Source organism: Oncorhynchus masou, chromosome 5, assembly GCF_036934945.1.
Source record: "Oncorhynchus masou masou isolate Uvic2021 chromosome 5, UVic_Omas_1.1, whole genome shotgun sequence".
Classification (NCBI taxonomy): domain Eukaryota; kingdom Metazoa; phylum Chordata; class Actinopteri; order Salmoniformes; family Salmonidae; genus Oncorhynchus; species Oncorhynchus masou.
In genome coordinates this window covers 60,295,837-60,316,380 of record NC_088216.1, presented here as the reverse complement: position 1 = coordinate 60,316,380, position 20,544 = coordinate 60,295,837, and the positions used below count along the sequence as shown (strand labels likewise).

Genomic DNA, 20,544 nt, shown 5'->3' with positions numbered 1-20,544 from the left:
CCCTCTCAGCTCTCAAACATACCATGAAACCACAACGCGTGTCTTTTCACAGAATTGAAACTGTTCTCTTCCTGGCGGAAAAGAAAGATCAACATGTTATAGTTCTCAGATATGGCTGTGTCTCGCATATCTGTCAGGAAGGACCACCTCAGCTGTCCACTCTGCCAGGAGGTGCTCAGTAATCCAGCTGCTATTCCCTGTGGACACAGTTTCTGCATGATCTGTATCCAGGACTTCTGGGACAATGAAGAAAAGGGTGATCGTTTCTGCAGCTGCCCTGAATGCCAAGACTCCTTTCAGCCGAGGCCTATCCTGATCAAGAACATTGTTCTGGCTGAAATGGTGGAAGGAATGAAGAAGTCCAAGTGTGGAAATAATGTGGGTGCTGGAGGTAAGCGCAGACCTGTTGAAGACGGTCAGGAGGCAGGCCCTTCGCCCAGTCATGTTCTGGGTTGGGCCAGACCCTCGAAGATACCCAAAACCACTAGAGTCTCAGAGGTACCGAAGAGCAGAGTATGTCCTATACATGGCAGACTGTTGGAGATTTACTGCTGTGATGATGATCAATGCATCTGCCCTCTATGCGCTCTGGTTGAGCATAAAGCACATAACAATTTGTTGGCGAAAGAGGGACGGAAAAGGAAGCAGGTACTGACCTTTATCTCAAATCTGGCGCTTGGAGTATCCCAAAGGTTATGTGTATAATTCTCACTTGATCCCTTAGTGATTCAATTCAAATAAGTACGTAGATAGCACTTCATTACCGTGTGCATTCCAAGATTTATGAGGTTATTATTGGTTTGACCTTGTAAATATTTAATCTGCAGATAAATTTGCCCTCCACAGGAACAGCTCCAGGACATTAAGAAGGAATCCAAGCAGAGGATCAAAATGAGGGAACAGGAGCAGAAGGACCTAAGAGAGAACATAAAGAGGGTTAAGGTGGGTATACAGTAGATCAGACAAGGAAGTAAATATAGTTATTTACAATGGTCTCTGGACAAACCCAACTATAATAGTAACATAGCAGCAAGGCCACAGTCTCCTTCCTAACTCATGGGTGTGTACTGCCCCAGGTGGCCCACACTGACAGATTTTAATGCCCAATGTGTTTCAAAATTCTAAAGGCACATTTGAGCTACAGTGTCTTTTGATGCAGGTGTATGGTTACATTTGAATAACATGAGAGGAAAAAAGGAGAATTCTGCATGCTGCTCTTGCTAGTGTTACTGTTCTTTATTTAGCTTTACGTATCGGCCTACAAGTTCTTCGTCAGACATTGCTTCACCTACATCCATTCAATGCACTGAAAGGGGTTGGAGTAATGTCAACATAAGGGTGCAAATTAAAAACACTCCCAAAGGCTCTGACGAAGGCCTTGAGGCTGATATACATTTACATTTACGTCATTTAGCAGACGCTCTTATCCAGAGCGACTTACAAATATGTAATGCCAATGTGTTAACTTTATATGACCTATTTAAAAACGTCCTGAAATTAAAAACAAACGTAAATCACGAAGTCTGTCCCTGACTGTATGTGTAACAGGAAGGTGGTAGGGCTACTGAGAAGCACTGCGAGGGCGTCCTCTCTGGGCTGATCGACTCCCTCCAGAAGCACTACTCCACAGTGAGAGTTGATCTTGGCCCAGAGACAGCTGCAGCGGCTCAGGCTGAGAGCTCCCTGTGCAGCATGGAGAAAGACATGGCTGCCCTGAAGAGGAGAGACGCTGAGCTGGGGCAGCTCTCACAGACAGATGATGATATCCACTTCCTCCAGGTATGGTTAGTTGTATCACAGGCAGTGGTGTGTATTCATGGATGCCAAGGTAAGCCAGGCTTCCTAAAAGAAATTGACCAATAAAAAAAAACATAAATTATTTTCTTTCATCTCTGTGTTTCATAACGTTCCTTCAATTCGCCAGAGGCTGAATGTATCTCACAGGAGAAAGCATCCGAGCGAGCGAAACAGCGCCCCTCTGTGTCTTTATCTGATCCTACTATCTGACGCTGTCTGGTCCACTAGCCAATCAGCACTGAGCTCAACTGTGAATGGTCCTGGCACACACAAAAAAAAGTGTCAAGGGAACCTAGCTAGCTATCAAATTGATTGGCCCTTTCATACCTTAAGGGAACATTTCGACAATCACCGTATAGTTAGTGAGAAAGTCCCTATTGGAACTGTACGGTCCCTTACTAGACGTCCGAAAACATTTTAGAAATTCGGGGACGGCGTCGGGCCGAGCGGTAGGGCCAGACCTACCGGGAAGTCATCAAATGAACTTTGTCGGACATTCGGTTTTCGTTTAATAAAATAAACAAATTTTAGCCCATTTTTGCGCAATGCCGGAATATCCCACAAGAGGGCATAAGCAATCATATTGCTATTGGACAAAACATCACGAATCACGACGTGCCATATCTCGGAAACCGAAAATATTTCGAAGCCGAAACTTGGTGAGCGTAGGTTTGGCATTATGGGAAGATGGCCCCGAACAAGATGGCGTCTAGGCCTCAACGGTTTTTGAGTTATGGCCATATTTCTGGGATTAAAGGTCCAAAATGAAAATAGAGAAAAGATTTTTTCACTTCACGTCAAAGTCAAGGAGCCTCCGGTGTCAATAAAAAAAAAATCGGCCATTTATCTATCGTCATTTACGAGAAATCGTACGTTGACCAGATCGTGATGTTCAGATATAGGTGTTTTTTTTTTTTTTTTATTTTTTTGTTTTTTTTTTTTTTCAACGGTTACAGATCCAGTTGCAGGGTGTTCATACGAGTATTTTTAAAATGTGCTGCGGAGCTCTGCGACATTTCTGTGATTTTCTATGATTTTCTGAAATAACACACACTCACTAAACCCTCCGTAAATAACTCAGTTCTTAACGTAAAGACTTAAAACTCAGGATTCTGTAAAGGCATACCCCAATGAGGATATGAGTTTATTTATAGCTTCCTGTGCCAACCGGAAGTGCCATAATTGGTGTCTCAGGGGCTGTTTGGAAGGGTTAAAAAAATCAGATCTGTCCAAAACTTCATATGTGTGATTAGACAACCCCCATGAACTGTAAATCAGTCATTTTTCCCAACAGATGTCAAAGAAAAGCTCTCACACACACACACACAGCAAGGATGGAGTGACAAAGCGTGGTGTTTAAAGACACAGAGAGCAGGCAATGGCATAAACATAATCCCAAGGCCGTGCCGAGTCCAACGATGTGTCCCGCTTGACCGTAGCTCACTCGGTCTGAGCGCAGCGACCATGAGAAAAATAGGCCCACAATGAAGCCTGCACCACAATGTCATTTGATTTTGGGTGACAGCGGCGGAACCGTTAGGTTTAGAAGGACAATTCAAACACAGGACTGTTCCTAAGGTCCTCCCGATCTGTGCAAGCCTAACCTTGACTGTGTGGCATTAACCTTTCACAGTTAAAAGAAGGTGTTTACAAAAAAACAGTGTGCATTGACTTCTCTCCCCATAGGAATACATTGCCTGCTCCCCTAAATACAACCTGGGGTCTTTATGGGTTATGAATGCTGTATGAACCTGTCTTCTATGACATTCCATCAGACCACTATGAGGTCTACCTGTGTCGATTCTAAGCTTCCTGGAGCAACCGGAAGTGGTTAGATTGACCCAAAAGGTATTTGGATGTACATCACCTCGAAAGGTGCCGAGGCCTCTGCATTATTCAACCCTGTGTAGATCAGTCAATTCTCAACTTAAAGACTTAAAACTCAGGATTCCCTAGGTTTCTATGTCAGTCAAGACATGTGTGTATTTATAGCTTCCTGTGCCAACCGGAAGTGCCATAATTGGTGACTCAGGGGCTGTTTGGAAGGGTTAAAAAAATCAGATCTGTCCAAAACTTCATATGTGTGATTAGACAACCCCCATGAACTGTAAATCAGTCATTTTTCCCATAAAAATTCAAAGGAAAAATAAATCACACAGATACACAACTTGGATGGAGGGACGTATTGGGGTGTGTAGAGACTGACAGTGCCTCCAATAGTTAGCTTTGTTCGAGCTAAAAAAGAACCGTCAGACCTAGAGTTCCGAAACTTTAGAATCCTGTTCTAGACCTCAGGTAGATAGTGCGTGGTGAGTTACGGCGCTCTAGGAGGTTCTCGGACCGAGAAACAGCGTCGAACATTTGCAATGACTTCAATTCATTTTGACCATTACGAAAATGGCGACATTTAGAAATGTCCCAGAGACACAAGACTAGGTGCATTGTGACCGTCTCGGCCCATAGAGACAGAACCCAACATCTCGGTCCGATAGCTCATTCAAGGACCCCGTAGCAAGGCATGGAAAAAAGTGGATTTTCAGCACCAATTAGGCTTTTACTCGGACACCAAATGACCTATCGAGCCGAAACTCGGGATTCGGGGTCGCCTCACATAGGACTACACATAATGTCCGAACTGGCCCCGCAGCTAGAAAGTAACTATGTGTTTTATGGTTTTTTAATGTTTTGTACCGAAGGCCTTGTGAATTTTGGGCCAGCTCTGAAGTATGTTATACTTGGCTCCTAAATGAGTTGGGAAAAGTGGGTTTGGTGTCAGTTTGTATCAGTTTGGTGTCAGAATGATATCAAATTGACTGATGGACGGTGACTTGCAGGTGACTCTTGTCCATTAGCAATATGTTTAAGCGGTGAGGTACCATCACCAAAAGCGACATTCTGAAATCAACCCAAACGAGCGATGGAGAGGTACCAGTATCACTGCCCAGACATCCCTATGTCATCGGGCCAGTCAATTTGGCATTCCTGCATGATTTTTATGGCATGACAAATTGGTGATGGTGACTGCCCAGTTAACCATATGGCAAATGCACAGTGACTTTGAAAGAGTGAGAAAACATGACCAAATGGACATTCTGGAAATCAACCCTAACGAGTGATGGAGAGGTACCAGAATCACTGCCAAGCCATCCCGAGTTCATCGGGCCAGTCAATTTGGCATTCCTGCAAAAATTTTCAGTGACTTTGCAAAAGTAAGGAACATTTGCAATATGTTTTAACAGTGAGGTACCATCACCAAAAGCGACATTCTGAAATCAACCCAAACGAGCCATGGAGAGGTACCAGTATCACTGCCCAGACATCCCTATGTCATCGGGCCAGTCAATTTGGCATTCCTGCATGATTTTTATAGCATGACAAATTGGTGATGGTGACTGCCCAGTTAACCATATGGCAAATGCACAGTGACTTTGAAAGAGTGAGAAAAATCACCAAATGGACATTCTGAAATCAACCCAAACGAGCGATGGAGAGGTACCAGTATCACTGCCCAGCCATCCCGAGGTCATCGGGCCAGTCAATTTGGCATTCCTGCAAGAATTTTTTGTGACTTTGCAAAAGTAAGGAACATTTGCAATATGTTTAAGCGGTGAGTTACCATCACCAAAAGCGACATTCTGAAATCAACCCAAACGAGCCATGGAGAGGTACCAGTATCACTGCCCAGCCATCCCGAGGTCATCGGGCCAGTCAATTTGGCATTCCTGCAAAATTTTTCAGTGACTTTGCAAAAGTAAGGAACATTTGCAATATGTTTTAACAGTGAGGTACCATCACCAAAAGCGACATTCTGAAATCAACCCAAACGAGCGATGGAGAGGTACCAAAATCACTGCCCAGCCATCCTGAGGTCATCGGGCCAGTCAATTTGGCATTCCTGCATGATTTTTATGGCATGACAAATTGGTGATGGTGACTGCCCAGTTAATCATATGGCAAATGCACAGTGACTTTGCAAAAGTGAGAAAACATGACCAAATGGACATTCTGAAATCAACACAAACAATGGCATGACCATAGTGTCCAGACTGTGCCGAGTCCAACGAGGTGCCCCGCTTGACCGTAGCTCGCTCGGTCTGAGCGCGGCGACCATGAGAAAAATAGGCCCAATATGAAGCCTTCACCAGTACGTCATTTGATTTTGGGTGACAGCGGCGGAACCGTTAGGTTTAGAAAGACAATTCAACCACAGGACTGTTCCTAAGGTCCTCCTGATCTGTCCAAGCCTATCCTTGACCGTGTGACATTAACCCTTCACAGTCAAAAGAAGGTGTTTACATAAAAACAGTGTTCATTGACTTCTCTCCCCATAGGAATATATTGGCTGCTCCACTAAATACAACCTGGAGTCTATATGGGTTATGAATGTTGTATGAACCTGTCTTTGGTACCAGTCCATCAGACCACTATAAGGTCTACCTGTGTCGATTCTAAGCTTCCTGGACCAACCGGAAGTGGTTCAAATCGCCCTAAAAGTGTATACCCATACACTGCCTGCAATTTGATGGACATAGTGCATTGAACCCTGTGTAAATCAGTCAGTTTTCATGGTAAAGACTTAAAACTCAGGATTCTCTAATGGAATAGCCCAATGAGGATGTATGTTGAGTTACAGCTTCCTGTGCCAACCGGAAGTGCCATAATTGGTGTCTCATGGGCTGTTTGGAGGGGTTAAAAATATCAGATCTGTCCAAAACTTCATATGTGTGATTAGACAACCCCCATGAACTGTAAATCAGTCATTTTTCCCAACAGATGTCAAAGAAAAGCTCTCACACACACACACAGCAAGGATGGAGTGACAAAGCGTGGTGTTTAAAGACACAGAGAGCAGGCAATGGCATAAACATAATCCCAAGGCCGTGCCGAGTCCAACGAGGTGCCCCTCTTGACCGTAGCTCGCTCGGTCTGAGCGCAGCGACCATGAGAAAAATAGGCCCACAATGATGCCTGCACCACAATGTCATTGGATTTTGGGTGACAGCGGCGGAACCGTTAGGTTTAGAAGGACAATTCAAACACAGGACTGTTCCTAAGGTCCTCCCGATCTGTGCAAGCCTAACCTTGACTGTGTGGCATTAACCTTTCACAGTTAAAAGAAGGTGTTTACAAAAAAACAGTGTGCATTGACTTCTCTCCCCATAGGAATACATTGCCTGCTCCCCTAAATACAACCTGGAGTCTATATGGGTTATGAATGCTGTATGAACCTGTCTTCTATGACATTCCATCAGACCACTATGAGGTCTACCTGTGTCGATTCTAAGCTTCCTGGAGCAACCGGAAGTGGTTAGATTGACCCAAAAGGTATTTGGATGTACATCACCTCGAAAGGTGCCGAGGCCTCTGCATTATTCAACCCTGTGTAGATCAGTCAATTCTCAACTTAAAGACTTAAAACTCAGGATTCCCTAGGTTTCTATGTCAGTCAAGACATGTGTGTATTTATAGCTTCCTGTGCCAACCGGAAGTGCCATAATTGGTGACTCAGGGGCTGTTTGGAAGGGTTAAAAAAATCAGATCTGTCCAAAACTTCATATGTGTGATTAGACAACCCCCATGAACTGTAAATCAGTCATTTTTCCCAACAGATGTCAAAGAAAAGCTCTCACACACACACACAGCAAGGATGGAGTGACAAAGCGTGGTGTTTAAAGACACAGAGAGCAGGCAATGGCATAAACATAATCCCAAGGCCGTGCCGAGTCCAACGAGGTGCCCCTCTTGACCGTAGCTCGCTCGGTCTGAGCGCAGCGACCATGAGAAAAATAGGCCCACAATGATGCCTGCACCACAATGTCATTGGATTTTGGGTGACAGCGGCGGAACCGTTAGGTTTAGAAGGACAATTCAAACACAGGACTGTTCCTAAGGTCCTCCCGATCTGTGCAAGCCTAACCTTGACTGTGTGGCATTAACCTTTCACAGTTAAAAGAAGGTGTTTACAAAAAAACAGTGTGCATTGACTTCTCTCCCCATAGGAATACATTGCCTGCTCCCCTAAATACAACCTGGGGTCTTTATGGGTTATGAATGCTGTATGAACCTGTCTTCTATGACATTCCATCAGACCACTATGAGGTCTACCTGTGTCGATTCTAAGCTTCCTGGAGCAACCGGAAGTGGTTAGATTGACCCAAAAGGTATTTGGATGTACATCACCTCGAAAGGTGCCGAGGCCTCTGCATTATTCAACCCTGTGTAGATCAGTCAATTCTCAACTTAAAGACTTAAAACTCAGGATTCCCTAGGTTTCTATGTCAGTCAAGACATGTGTGTATTTATAGCTTCCTGTGCCAACCGGAAGTGCCATAATTGGTGACTCAGGGGCTGTTTGGAAGGGTTAAAAAAATCAGATCTGTCCAAAACTTCATATGTGTGATTAGACAACCCCCATGAACTGTAAATCAGTCATTTTTCCCAACAGATGTCAAAGAAAAGCTCTCACACACACACACAGCAAGGATGGAGTGACAAAGCGTGGTGTTTAAAGACACAGAGAGCAGGCAATGGCATAAACATAATCCCAAGGCCGGGCCGAGTCCAACGAGGTGCCCCGCTTGACCGTAGCTCACTCGGTCTGAGCGCAGCGACCATGAGAAAAATAGGCCCACAATGAAGCCTGCACCACAATGTCATTTGATTTTGGGTGACAGCGGCGGAACCGTTAGGTTTAGAAGGACAATTCAAACACAGGACTGTTCCTAAGGTCCTCCCGATCTGTGCAAGCCTAACCTTGACTGTGTGGCATTAACCTTTCACAGTTAAAAGAAGGTGTTTACAAAAAAACAGTGTGCATTGACTTCTCTCCCCATAGGAATACATTGCCTGCTCCCCTAAATACAACCTGGGGTCTTTATGGGTTATGAATGCTGTATGAACCTGTCTTCTATGACATTCCATCAGACCACTATGAGGTCTACCTGTGTCGATTCTAAGCTTCCTGGAGCAACCGGAAGTGGTTAAATTGACCCAAAAGGTATTTGGATGTACATCACCTCGAAAGGTGCCGAGGCCTCTGCATTATTCAACCCTGTGTAGATCAGTCAATTCTCAACTTAAAGACTTAAAACTCAGGATTCCCTAGGTTTCTATGTCAGTCAAGACATGTGTGTATTTATAGCTTCCTGTGCCAACCGGAAGTGCCATAATTGGTGACTCAGGGGCTGTTTGGAAGGGTTAAAAAAATCAGATCTGTCCAAAACTTCATATGTGTGATTAGACAACCCCCATGAACTGTAAATCAGTCATTTTTCCCAACAGATGTCAAAGAAAAGCTCTCACACACACACACAGCAAGGATGGAGTGACAAAGCGTGGTGTTTAAAGACACAGAGAGCAGGCAATGGCATAAACATAATCCCAAGGCCGTGCCGAGTCCAACGAGGTGCCCCTCTTGACCGTAGCTCGCTCGGTCTGAGCGCAGCGACCATGAGAAAAATAGGCCCACAATGATGCCTGCACCACAATGTCATTGGATTTTGGGTGACAGCGGCGGAACCGTTAGGTTTAGAAGGACAATTCAAACACAGGACTGTTCCTAAGGTCCTCCCGATCTGTGCAAGCCTAACCTTGACTGTGTGGCATTAACCTTTCACAGTTAAAAGAAGGTGTTTACAAAAAAACAGTGTGCATTGACTTCTCTCCCCATAGGAATACATTGCCTGCTCCCCTAAATACAACCTGGGGTCTTTATGGGTTATGAATGCTGTATGAACCTGTCTTCTATGACATTCCATCAGACCACTATGAGGTCTACCTGTGTCGATTCTAAGCTTCCTGGAGCAACCGGAAGTGGTTAGATTGACCCAAAAGGTATTTGGATGTACATCACCTCGAAAGGTGCCGAGGCCTCTGCATTATTCAACCCTGTGTAGATCAGTCAATTCTCAACTTAAAGACTTAAAACTCAGGATTCCCTAGGTTTCTATGTCAGTCAAGACATGTGTGTATTTATAGCTTCCTGTGCCAACCGGAAGTGCCATAATTGGTGACTCAGGGGCTGTTTGGAAGGGTTAAAAAAATCAGATCTGTCCAAAACTTCATATGTGTGATTAGACAACCCCCATGAACTGTAAATCAGTCATTTTTCCCAACAGATGTCAAAGAAAAGCTCTCACACACACACAGCAAGGATGGAGTGACAAAGCGTGGTGTTTAAAGACACAGAGAGCAGGCAATGGCATAAACATAATCCCAAGGCAGGGCCGAGTCCAACGAGGTGCCCCGCTTGACCGTAGCTCACTCGGTCTGAGCGCAGCGACCATGAGAAAAATAGGCCCACAATGAAGCCTGCACCACAATGTCATTTGATTTTGGGTGACAGCGGCGGAACCGTTAGGTTTAGAAGGACAATTCAAACACAGGACTGTTCCTAAGGTCCTCCCGATCTGTGCAAGCCTAACCTTGACTGTGTGGCATTAACCTTTCACAGTTAAAAGAAGGTGTTTACAAAAAAACAGTGTGCATTGACTTCTCTCCCCATAGGAATACATTGCCTGCTCCCCTAAATACAACCTGGGGTCTTTATGGGTTATGAATGCTGTATGAACCTGTCTTCTATGACATTCCATCAGACCACTATGAGGTCTACCTGTGTCGATTCTAAGCTTCCTGGAGCAACCGGAAGTGGTTAAATTGACCCAAAAGGTATTTGGATGTACATCACCTCGAAAGGTGCCGAGGCCTCTGCATTATTCAACCCTGTGTAGATCAGTCAATTCTCAACTTAAAGACTTAAAACTCAGGATTCCCTAGGTTTCTATGTCAGTCAAGACATGTGTGTATTTATAGCTTCCTGTGCCAACCGGAAGTGCCATAATTGGTGTCTCAGGGGCTGTTTGGAAGGGTTAAAAAAATCAGATCTGTCCAAAACTTCATATGTGTGATTAGACAACCCCCATGAACTGTAAATCAGTCATTTTTCCCATAAAAATTCAAAGGAAAAATAAATCACACAGATACACAACTTGGATGGAGGGACGTATTGGGGTGTGTAGAGACTGACAGTGCCTCCAATAGTTAGCTTTGTTCGAGCTAAAAAAGAACCGTCAGACCTAGAGTTCCGAAACTTTAGAATCCTGTTCTAGACCTCAGGTAGATAGTGCGTGGTGAGTTACGGCGCTCTAGAATGTTCTCGGACCGAGAAACAGCGTCGAACATTTGCAATGACTTCAATTCATTTTGACCATTACGAAAATGGCGACATTTAGAAATGTCCCAGAGACACAAGACTAGGTGCATTGTGACCGTCTCGGCCCATAGAGACAGAACCCAACATCTCGGTCCGATAGCTCATTCAAGGACCCCGTAGCAAGGCATGGAAAAAAGTGGATTTTCAGCACCAATTAGGCTTTTACTCGGACACCAAATGACCTATCGAGCCGAAACTCGGGATTCGGGGTCGCCTCACATAGGACTACACATAATGTCCGAACTGGCCCCGCAGCTAGAAAGTAACTATGTGTTTTATGGTTTTTTAATGTTTTGTACCGAAGGCCTTGTGAATTTTGGGCCAGCTCTGAAGTATGTTATACTTGGCTCCTAAATGAGTTGGGAAAAGTGGGTTTGGTGTCAGTTTGTATCAGTTTGGTGTCAGAATGATATCAAATTGACTGATGGACGGTGACTTGCAGGTGACTCTTGTCCATTAGCAATATGTTTAAGCGGTGAGGTACCATCACCAAAAGCGACATTCTGAAATCAACCCAAACGAGCCATGGAGAGGCCATCAACCCAAACGAGCGATGGAGAGGTACCAGTATCACTGCCCAGACATCCCTATGTCATCGGGCCAGTCAATTTGGCATTCCTGCATGATTTTTATGGCATGACAAATTGGTAATGGTGACTGCCCAGTTAACCATATGGCAAATGCACAGTGACTTTGAAAGAGTGAGAAAAATCACCAAATGGACATTCTGGAATCAACCCTAACGAGCGATGGAGAGGTACCATAATCACTGCCCAGACATCCCGAGGTCATCGGGCCAGTCAATTTGGCATTCCTGCACAAATTTTCAGTGACTTTGCAAAAGTAAGGAACATTTGCAATATGTTTTAACAGTGAGGTACCATCACCAAAAGCGACATTCTGAAATCAACCCAAACGAGCGATGGAGAGGTACCAAAATCACTGCCCAGCCATCCCGAGGTCATCGGGCCAGTCAATTTGGCATTCCTGCAAAAATTTTTAGTGACTTTGCAAAAGTAAGGAACATTTGCAATATGTTTTAACAGTGAGGTACCATCACCAAAAGCGACATTCTGAAATCAACCCAAACGAGCGATGGAGAGGTACCAGAATAACTGCCCAGCCATCCCTATGTCATCGGGCCAGTCAATTTGGCATTCCTACATGATTTTTATGGCATGACAAATTGGTGATGGTGACTGCCCAGTTAACCATATGGCAAATGCACAGTGACTTTGCAAAAGTGAGAAAACATGACCAAATGGACATTCTGAAATCAACACAAACAATGGCATCACCATAGTGTCCAGACTATGCCGAGTCCAACGAGGTGCCCCGCTTGACCGTAGCTCGCTCGGTCTGAGCGCGCGACCATGAGAAAAATAGGCCCAATATGAAGCCTTCACCAGTACGTCATTTGATTTTGGGTGACAGCGGCGGAACCGTTAGGTTTAGAAAGACAATTCAACCACAGGACTGTTCCTAAGGTCCTCCTGATCTGTCCAAGCCTATCCTTGACCGTGTGACATTAACCCTTCACAGTCAAAAGAAGGTGTTTACATAAAAACAGTGTTCATTGACTTCTCTCCCCATAGGAATATATTGGCTGCTCCACTAAATACAACCTGGAGTCTATATGGGTTATGAATGTTGTATGAACCTGTCTTTGGTACCAGTCCATCAGACCACTATAAGGTCTACCTGTGTCGATTCTAAGCTTCCTGGACCAACCGGAAGTGGTTCAAATCGCCCTAAAAGTGTATACCCATACACTGCCTGCAATTTGATGGACATAGTGCATTGAACCCTGTGTAAATCAGTCAGTTTTAATGGTAAAGACTTAAAACTCAGGATTCTCTAATGGAATAGCCCAATGAGGATGTATGTTGAGTTACAGCTTCCTGTGCCAACCGGAAGTGCCATAATTGGTGTCTCATGGGCTGTTTGGAGGGGTTAAAAATATCAGATCTTTCCAAAACTTCATATATATGATTAGGCAACCCCCATGAACTGTAAATCAGTCATTTTTCCCCATAAAAATTCAAAGGAAAACTAAATCACACAGATACACAACATGGATGGAGGGACGTATCATTGGGGTGCGTAGAGACTGACAGTGCCTCCAATAGTTAGCTTTGAATGATATCAAATTGACTGATGGACAGTGACTTGCAGGTGACTCTTGTCCATTAGCAATATGTTTAAGCGGTGAGGTACCATCACCAAAAGCGACATTCTGAAATCAACCCAAAAGAGCCATGGAGAGGTACCAGTATCACTGCCCAGCCATCCCGAGGTCATCGGGCCAGTCAATTTGGCATTCCTGCATGATTTTTATGGCATGACAAATTGGTGATGGTGACTGCCCAGTTAACCATATGGCAAATGCACAGTGACTTTGCAAAAGTGAGAAAACATGACCAAATGGACATTCTGAAATCAACCCTAACGAGTGATGGAGAGGTACCAGAATCACTGCCAAGCCATCCCGAGTTCATCGGGCCAGTCAATTTGGCATTCCTGCACAAATTTTCAGTGACTTTGCAAAAGTAAGGAACATTTGCAATATGTTTTAACAGTGAGGTACCATCACCAAAAGCGACATTCTGAAATCAACCCAAACGAGCCATGGAGAGGTACCAGTATCACTGCCCAGCCATCCCGAGGTCATCGGGCCAGTCAATTTGGCATTCCTGCAAAAATTTTCAGTGACTTTGCAAAAGTAAGGAACATTTGCAATATGTTTTAACAGTGAGGTACCATCACCAAAAGCGACATTCTGAAATCAACCCAAACGAGCGATGGAGAGGTACCAGTATCACTGCCCAGACATCCCTATGTCATCGGGCCAGTCAATTTGGCATTCCTGCATGATTTTTATGGCATGACAAATTGGTGATGGTGACTGCCCAGTTAACCATATGGCAAATGCACAGTGACTTTGCAAAAGTGAGAAAACATGACCAAATGGACATTCTGAAATCAACCCTAACGAGTGATGGAGAGGTACCAGAATCACTGCCAAGCCATCCCGAGTTCATCGGGCCAGTCAATTTGGCATTCCTGCACAAATTTTCAGTGACTTTGCAAAAGTAAGGAACATTTGCAATATGTTTTAACAGTGAGGTACCATCACCAAAAGCGACATTCTGAAATCAACCCAAAAGAGCCATGGAGAGGTACCAGTATCACTGCCCAGCCATCCCGAGGTCATCGGGCCAGTCAATTTGGCATTCCTGCAAAAATTTTCAGTGACTTTGCAAAAGTAAGGAACATTTGCAATATGTTTTAACAGTGAGGTACCATCACCAAAAGCGACATTCTGAAATCAACCCAAACGAGCCATGGAGAGGTACCAGTATCACTGCCCAGCCATCCCGAGGTCATCGGGCCAGTCAATTTGGCATTCCTGCAAAATTTTCAGTGACTTTGCAAAAGTAAGGAACATTTGCAATATGTTTTAACAGTGAGGTACCATCACCAAAAGCGACATTCTGAAATCAACCCAAACGAGCCATGGAGAGGTACCATTATCACTGCCCAGCCATCCCGAGGTCATCGGGCCAGTCAATTTGGCATTCCTGCAAAAATTTTCAGTGACTTTGCAAAAGTAAGGAACATTTGCAATATGTTTTAACAGTGAGGTACCATCACCAAAAGCGACATTCTGAAATCAACCCTAACGAGCGATGGAGAGGTACCAGTATCACTGCCCAGACATCCCTATGTCATCGGGCCAGTCAATTTGGCATTCCTGCATGATTTTTATGGCATGACAAATTGGTGATGGTGACTGCCCAGTTAACCATATGGCAAATGCACAGTGACTTTGCAAAAGTGAGAAAACATGACCAAATGGACATTCTGAAATCAACCCTAACGAGTGATGGAGAGGTACCAGAATCACTGCCAAGCCATCCCGAGTTCATCGGGCCAGTCAATTTGGCATTCCTGCACAAATTTTCAGTGACTTTGCAAAAGTAAGGAACATTTGCAATATGTTTTAACAGTGAGGTACCATCACCAAAAGCGACATTCTGAAATCAACCCAAAAGAGCCATGGAGAGGTACCAGTATCACTGCCCAGCCATCCCGAGGTCATCGGGCCAGTCAATTTGGCATTCCTGCAAAAATTTTCAGTGACTTTGCAAAAGTAAGGAACATTTGCAATATGTTTTAACAGTGAGGTACCATCACCAAAAGCGACATTCTGAAATCAACCCAAACGAGCCATGGAGAGGTACCAGTATCACTGCCCAGCCATCCCGAGGTCATCGGGCCAGTCAATTTGGCATTCCTGCAAAATTTTCAGTGACTTTGCAAAAGTAAGGAACATTTGCAATATGTTTTAACAGTGAGGTACCATCACCAAAAGCGACATTCTGAAATCAACCCAAACGAGCCATGGAGAGGTACCAGTATCACTGCCCAGACATCCCTATGTCATCGGGCCAGTCAATTTGGCATTCCTGCATGATTTTTATGGCATGACAAATTGGTGATGGTGACTGCCCAGTTAACCATATGGCAAATGCACAGTGACTTTGCAAAAGTGAGAAAACATGACCAAATGGACATTCTGAAATCAACCCTAACGAGTGATGGAGAGGTACCAGAATCACTGCCAAGCCATCCCGAGTTCATCGGGCCAGTCAATTTGGCATTCCTGCACAAATTTTCAGTGACTTTGCAAAAGTAAGGAACATTTGCAATATGTTTTAACAGTGAGGCATGACCATAATGGCATGACCATAGTGTCCAGACTGTGCCGAGTCCAACGAGGTGCCCCGCTTGACCGTAGCTCGCTCGGTCTGAGCGCGGCGACCATGAGAAAAATAGGCCCAATATGAAGCCTTCACCATTTTGGGTGACAGCGGCGGAACCGTTAGGTTTAGAAAGACAATTCAACCACAGGACTGTTCCTAAGGTCCTCCTGATCTGTCCAAGCCTATCCTTGACCGTGTGACATTAACCCTTCACAGTCAAAAGAAGATGTTTACATAAAAACAGTGTTCATTGACTTCTCTCCCCATAGGAATATATTGGCTGCTCCACTAAATACAACCTGGAGTCTATATGAGTTATGAATGTTGTATGAACCTGTCTTTGGTACCAGTCCATCAGACCACTATAAGGTCTACCTGTGTCGATTCTAAGCTTCCTGGACCAACCGGAAGTGGTCCAAATCGCCCTAAAAGTGTATACCCATACACTGCCTGCAATTTGATGGACATAGTGCATTGAACCCTGTGTAAATCAGTCAGTTTTCATGGTAAAGACTTAAAACTCAGGATTCTCTAATGGAATACCCCAATGAGGATGTATGTTGAGTTACAGCTTCCTGTGCCAACCGGAAGTGCCATAATTGGTGTCTCATGGGCTGTTTGGAGGTGTTAAAAATATCAGATCTTTCCAAAACTTCATATATATGATTAGGCAACCCCCATGAACTGTAAATCAGTCATTTTTCCCATAAAAATTCAAAGGAAAACTAAATCACACAGATACACAACATGGATGGAGGGACGTATCATTGGGGTGCGTAGAGACTGACAGTGCCTCCAATAGTTAGCTTTGAATGATATCAAATTGACTGATGGACGGTGACTTGCAGGTGACTCTTGTCCATTAGCAATATGTTTAAGCGGTGAGGTACCATCACCAAAAGCGACATTCTGAAATCAACCCAAACGAGCGATGGAGAGGTACCAGAATCACTGCCCAGCCATCCCGAGTTCATCGGGCCAGTCAATTTGGCATTCCTGCATGATTTTTATGGCATGACAAATTGGTGATGGTGAATGCCCAGTTAACCATATGGCAAATGCACAGTGACTTTGCAAAAGTGAGAAAACATAAACAAATGGACATGATGAAATCAACACCACGAGTGATTGAAAGGAACAACAATCACTGCCCGGCCATCCCGAGTTCATCAGGCCAGTCAATTTTGCATTTCTGAAGGATTTTTGAGCATGTCAAATTTCTTATGACATTTGGCCCCCACAAAACATATGCCTTATGCACAAGCAAAAAAAAAAAAACATTATAATAATAAAATATGACTAAAGTATGTTGATACAGTTCTTATACGTGTGTAACTGACACAAAATTCGAAAAATTTCGAAAAACGGTCCAGAAAGCACTTTTTTAGGGGTGTGTGAAGTTTTTTATGAAATTTAATAATTTTTGACTTTTGACTTCTGACTTCCTATGAAATCATATTGCAGATGGACAAAACACATGCAATATGCGCAAGTAAAAAAAAAATAAAAAATTATGATAATAAAATATGACTAAAGTATGTTGATACAGTTCTTATACGTGTGTAACTGACACAAAATGCGAAAAATTTCGAAAAACGGTCCAGAAAGCACTTTTTTAGGGGTGTGTGAAGTTTTTTATGAAATTTAAGAATTTTTGACTTTTGACTTCTGACTTCCTATGAAATCATATTGCAAATGGACAAAACATATGCAATATGCGCAAGTAAAAATTTAAAAAAAATTATGTTAATAAAATTGGACAAAAGTATTTTCATACAGTTCTTATACATGTGTAATTGTCAAAAAAAGCGAAAGAATTTCGAAAACGGTCCAGAAAGCACTTTTTTAAGGGGTGATACGTTTTTTCAAAAATTCGTTTTTTCAAAATTTGGCTTTTGGATGTTGACTTGGAGTCCAATACCAATATGAAAAACCATGGTGGAGTGCAATCGCCACCTGTTGGATTTTTGAAGTGTTACAACTGGCAATACCCATATGGCAATAGAAGTAAACTTTGCATGAATCAACGCCGCTTTGGGTGGTATTGGCCAATGTGTGCATGGTTTGGCCTATGCCAATAACTTGCCATTCATTTTTGTCCACTACGGGGGTGAAATCCCTTACATAAATTAGCCATTTATGGAGATAGGGATTTGGACTTGTAGTTTTACTTAATTCTCCCTACTTGCTTTTCTCTTGGCTTTTCTCTACAAGTAGGTTGAGTCAACATGCTTTTCTACTTGCACGAAGGTGCACACACACAAAGAATGGCTTCCCCAGTGATTTTACCCACACACTGTTACTGATCAAAGACTGTAGTAGATAGATGTAGGATCTGGTTCTGAGGTTCACAAGTGTGTGCATGATGACATGGTGAATTTTCACAACTAATAATGACGACTATCATTTTCAAGTCTCTCTCTCTATCTCCCTATCTATCATGAAAAAAGAGATTGCCCTCTCTCTCTCTAACCTCCCAGAACCCCCTGACTTGTCCAGTGTCTCAACGGATCCACACCTACCCTTTGAGGCCATAAGGAGTGCTGTCTCAGAGTTTGGGAATCGACTGGAGGCTTTCGCTGAGGAGGAAATCAGTACAGTGTCTCAAACTGGTCAGTTGAAGGGAGGTATACCGCAGACAGACGTACACATAGGCAGACAGACAGAAAAATATACAATACATTTCTAAAGGATTTTATGATCTGTCTCAACAGTGGCTGGAAATAGAGGTTCCCAGTCTCCAGACCATAGAGTCATACCTGAGCAGCTTCCAGGTGAATCTTATCCTTCTTTTTATGTGTTATCCCCGGTGTTTCAGAAAATCAGTCACATTTTACTTGACCCATAGTAATGAGAGTTTGTAATTAACAAGAACTTTAACCACAACTGAGCCTTTCTCCTGACCTGCACAGTTATCAGTGCTGCACAGACCCCAGAGCCTACGACCAGAACATAATTTCTACAGTGTGAGTCCTATGTTCTTTGTGTAACACATCTAATCTTCACTCAACCTTTACAACAGAAACATAGTAATAAAGACATTTATTTTTAAATAAATCTGAACCAACCTCATGATAATGCTGTTTGAACATGATCATGTAGAGTTCAAAAAGTACTCGCACTCAAAACCATGAGAGGAATAATATCCCAAGGAGACCGAGATGCAAAAATAATATAATTAATTTAGACCATGTTCAAAAGAATACAAAAAAGTGAAAGTGTAAGGTGCTAATACATGTTTTTTAAAGAAACCGAGCATAAGTTTCAGCCTTGTGCCTTCATCAAGGCCTAAACGTATGCTTGTCATTCTAGCCTGAGCGCTAAACCCTCATACTGGCTTTCTATGAACATGGTCATGAACTTCATTTTACCATCGTCTTTGATCCTTCAGATGCTTGTGAGCTTACCCTGGACCCCAACACTGCCCTCAAGGACCTCTCCCTCTCAGAGGACGGCAGAATGGTGAGGTGGGATGCTAAAAAGCAGAAGGAACCGGTCCAACCTCACTCTGAGAGGTTTAACTACCGTCGCCAGGTGCTGTGCAAGAAGGGGCTTGAAGCTGAGCGCTGCTACTGAGAGGTGGAAGTGATGGGGAACAAGGCTGAGATTGCCCTGGCCTATTGGGGCATAGACAGAAAATCAGTCTCTAAGACATCCGCTTTTGGGGCCAGTGACCAATCCTGGAGCCTTGACCGTTCTGAAGGCTATTCTGTGTGCCACAACAGTGAAGGTGTTGCACTCCATGCAACCCCCAGCCAGTGCAGATTAGGGGTTTACCTGAAATTTAAGGAGGGCACCATAACATTTTATGAAGTCTCAGATAAGATGGAGTTACTCTACAGAACCAATAAGTTCACATTCACTGAACCCCTCTACCCAGGGTTCTGGCTTGGGGAGGAGAGTTGCATCACACTATGTAATCTGAGGCATGAAAGATTCTAACCATGAGAGTAAAACTAGGACATAGAGATCGGGTTGCAAAAATCTGGTAACTTTCCCCAAATTCCCTGTTTGCCAGAAATCCAGGTTGGATAATTCCCAGAATCAGGAGGGAATAAGCAGGAAATCCACAATCCTCCAAACAGGATTTCTGGGAATCTTGGGAAAGTTACCAGATTTTTGCAACCCTATATAGAAAATAATATACTAGAAAGTGTAGACTGTGGATAGAAATTCAAAATAAAGCTATATACATGGTATACATCCTGGATAACAGTTAAAATGCTTTAGAATGCTGTTAGTTTTTGGGGGATCATATCTTGGTTTTATTAGCTTGTAAACCTCTAAAATCAGCTTGTACCCTCTTTACATTTGTAATATTGATGTATTTGTAATATCTACTGAAACATTTGTACATTTTTCATACAATTTTTCTAAAAATAAAATCACGCAAATTAAGTGCTAGTGTTGTTTTATATAACTTTTATGACATACTTTTTCTGACTATTTCACACTAGAGGGCAGTGTCATGTCCCTTATACAGCAGGATGACATGAGAGGATGGGGTGATTTGTCCAGTAGTTACTGCTTTACACTTGCACTTTTCAAAGATTTAAAGTTTAGTCAATGTTAAAGATCAAGTAACTTAAAGTTTTTTCAACCATTTGTACTTTAATTTAAATATTAATTTTCCTATTATATACTGTTAATGCTTACAATGAAGGTGAAAGTGACAGGGGTTGTTCACTGATGGAAAAATTTCCTTAACTGTCTTCGAAAGGTTGTTCTTTGCCACAGATTTGTGTTTGGATGTCCTACTTATTTTGAAAT

General features: G+C 43.3%; 1 pseudogene; it reads left to right on the top strand.

Annotated features, from left to right (window-relative positions):
* The first annotated feature begins 5 nt into the window (after positions 1 to 5).
* LOC135540014 (tripartite motif-containing protein 16-like protein) lies at positions 6 to 20,166 on the top strand (annotated as a pseudogene).
* The last annotated feature ends 378 nt before the right edge of the window (positions 20,167 to 20,544 follow it).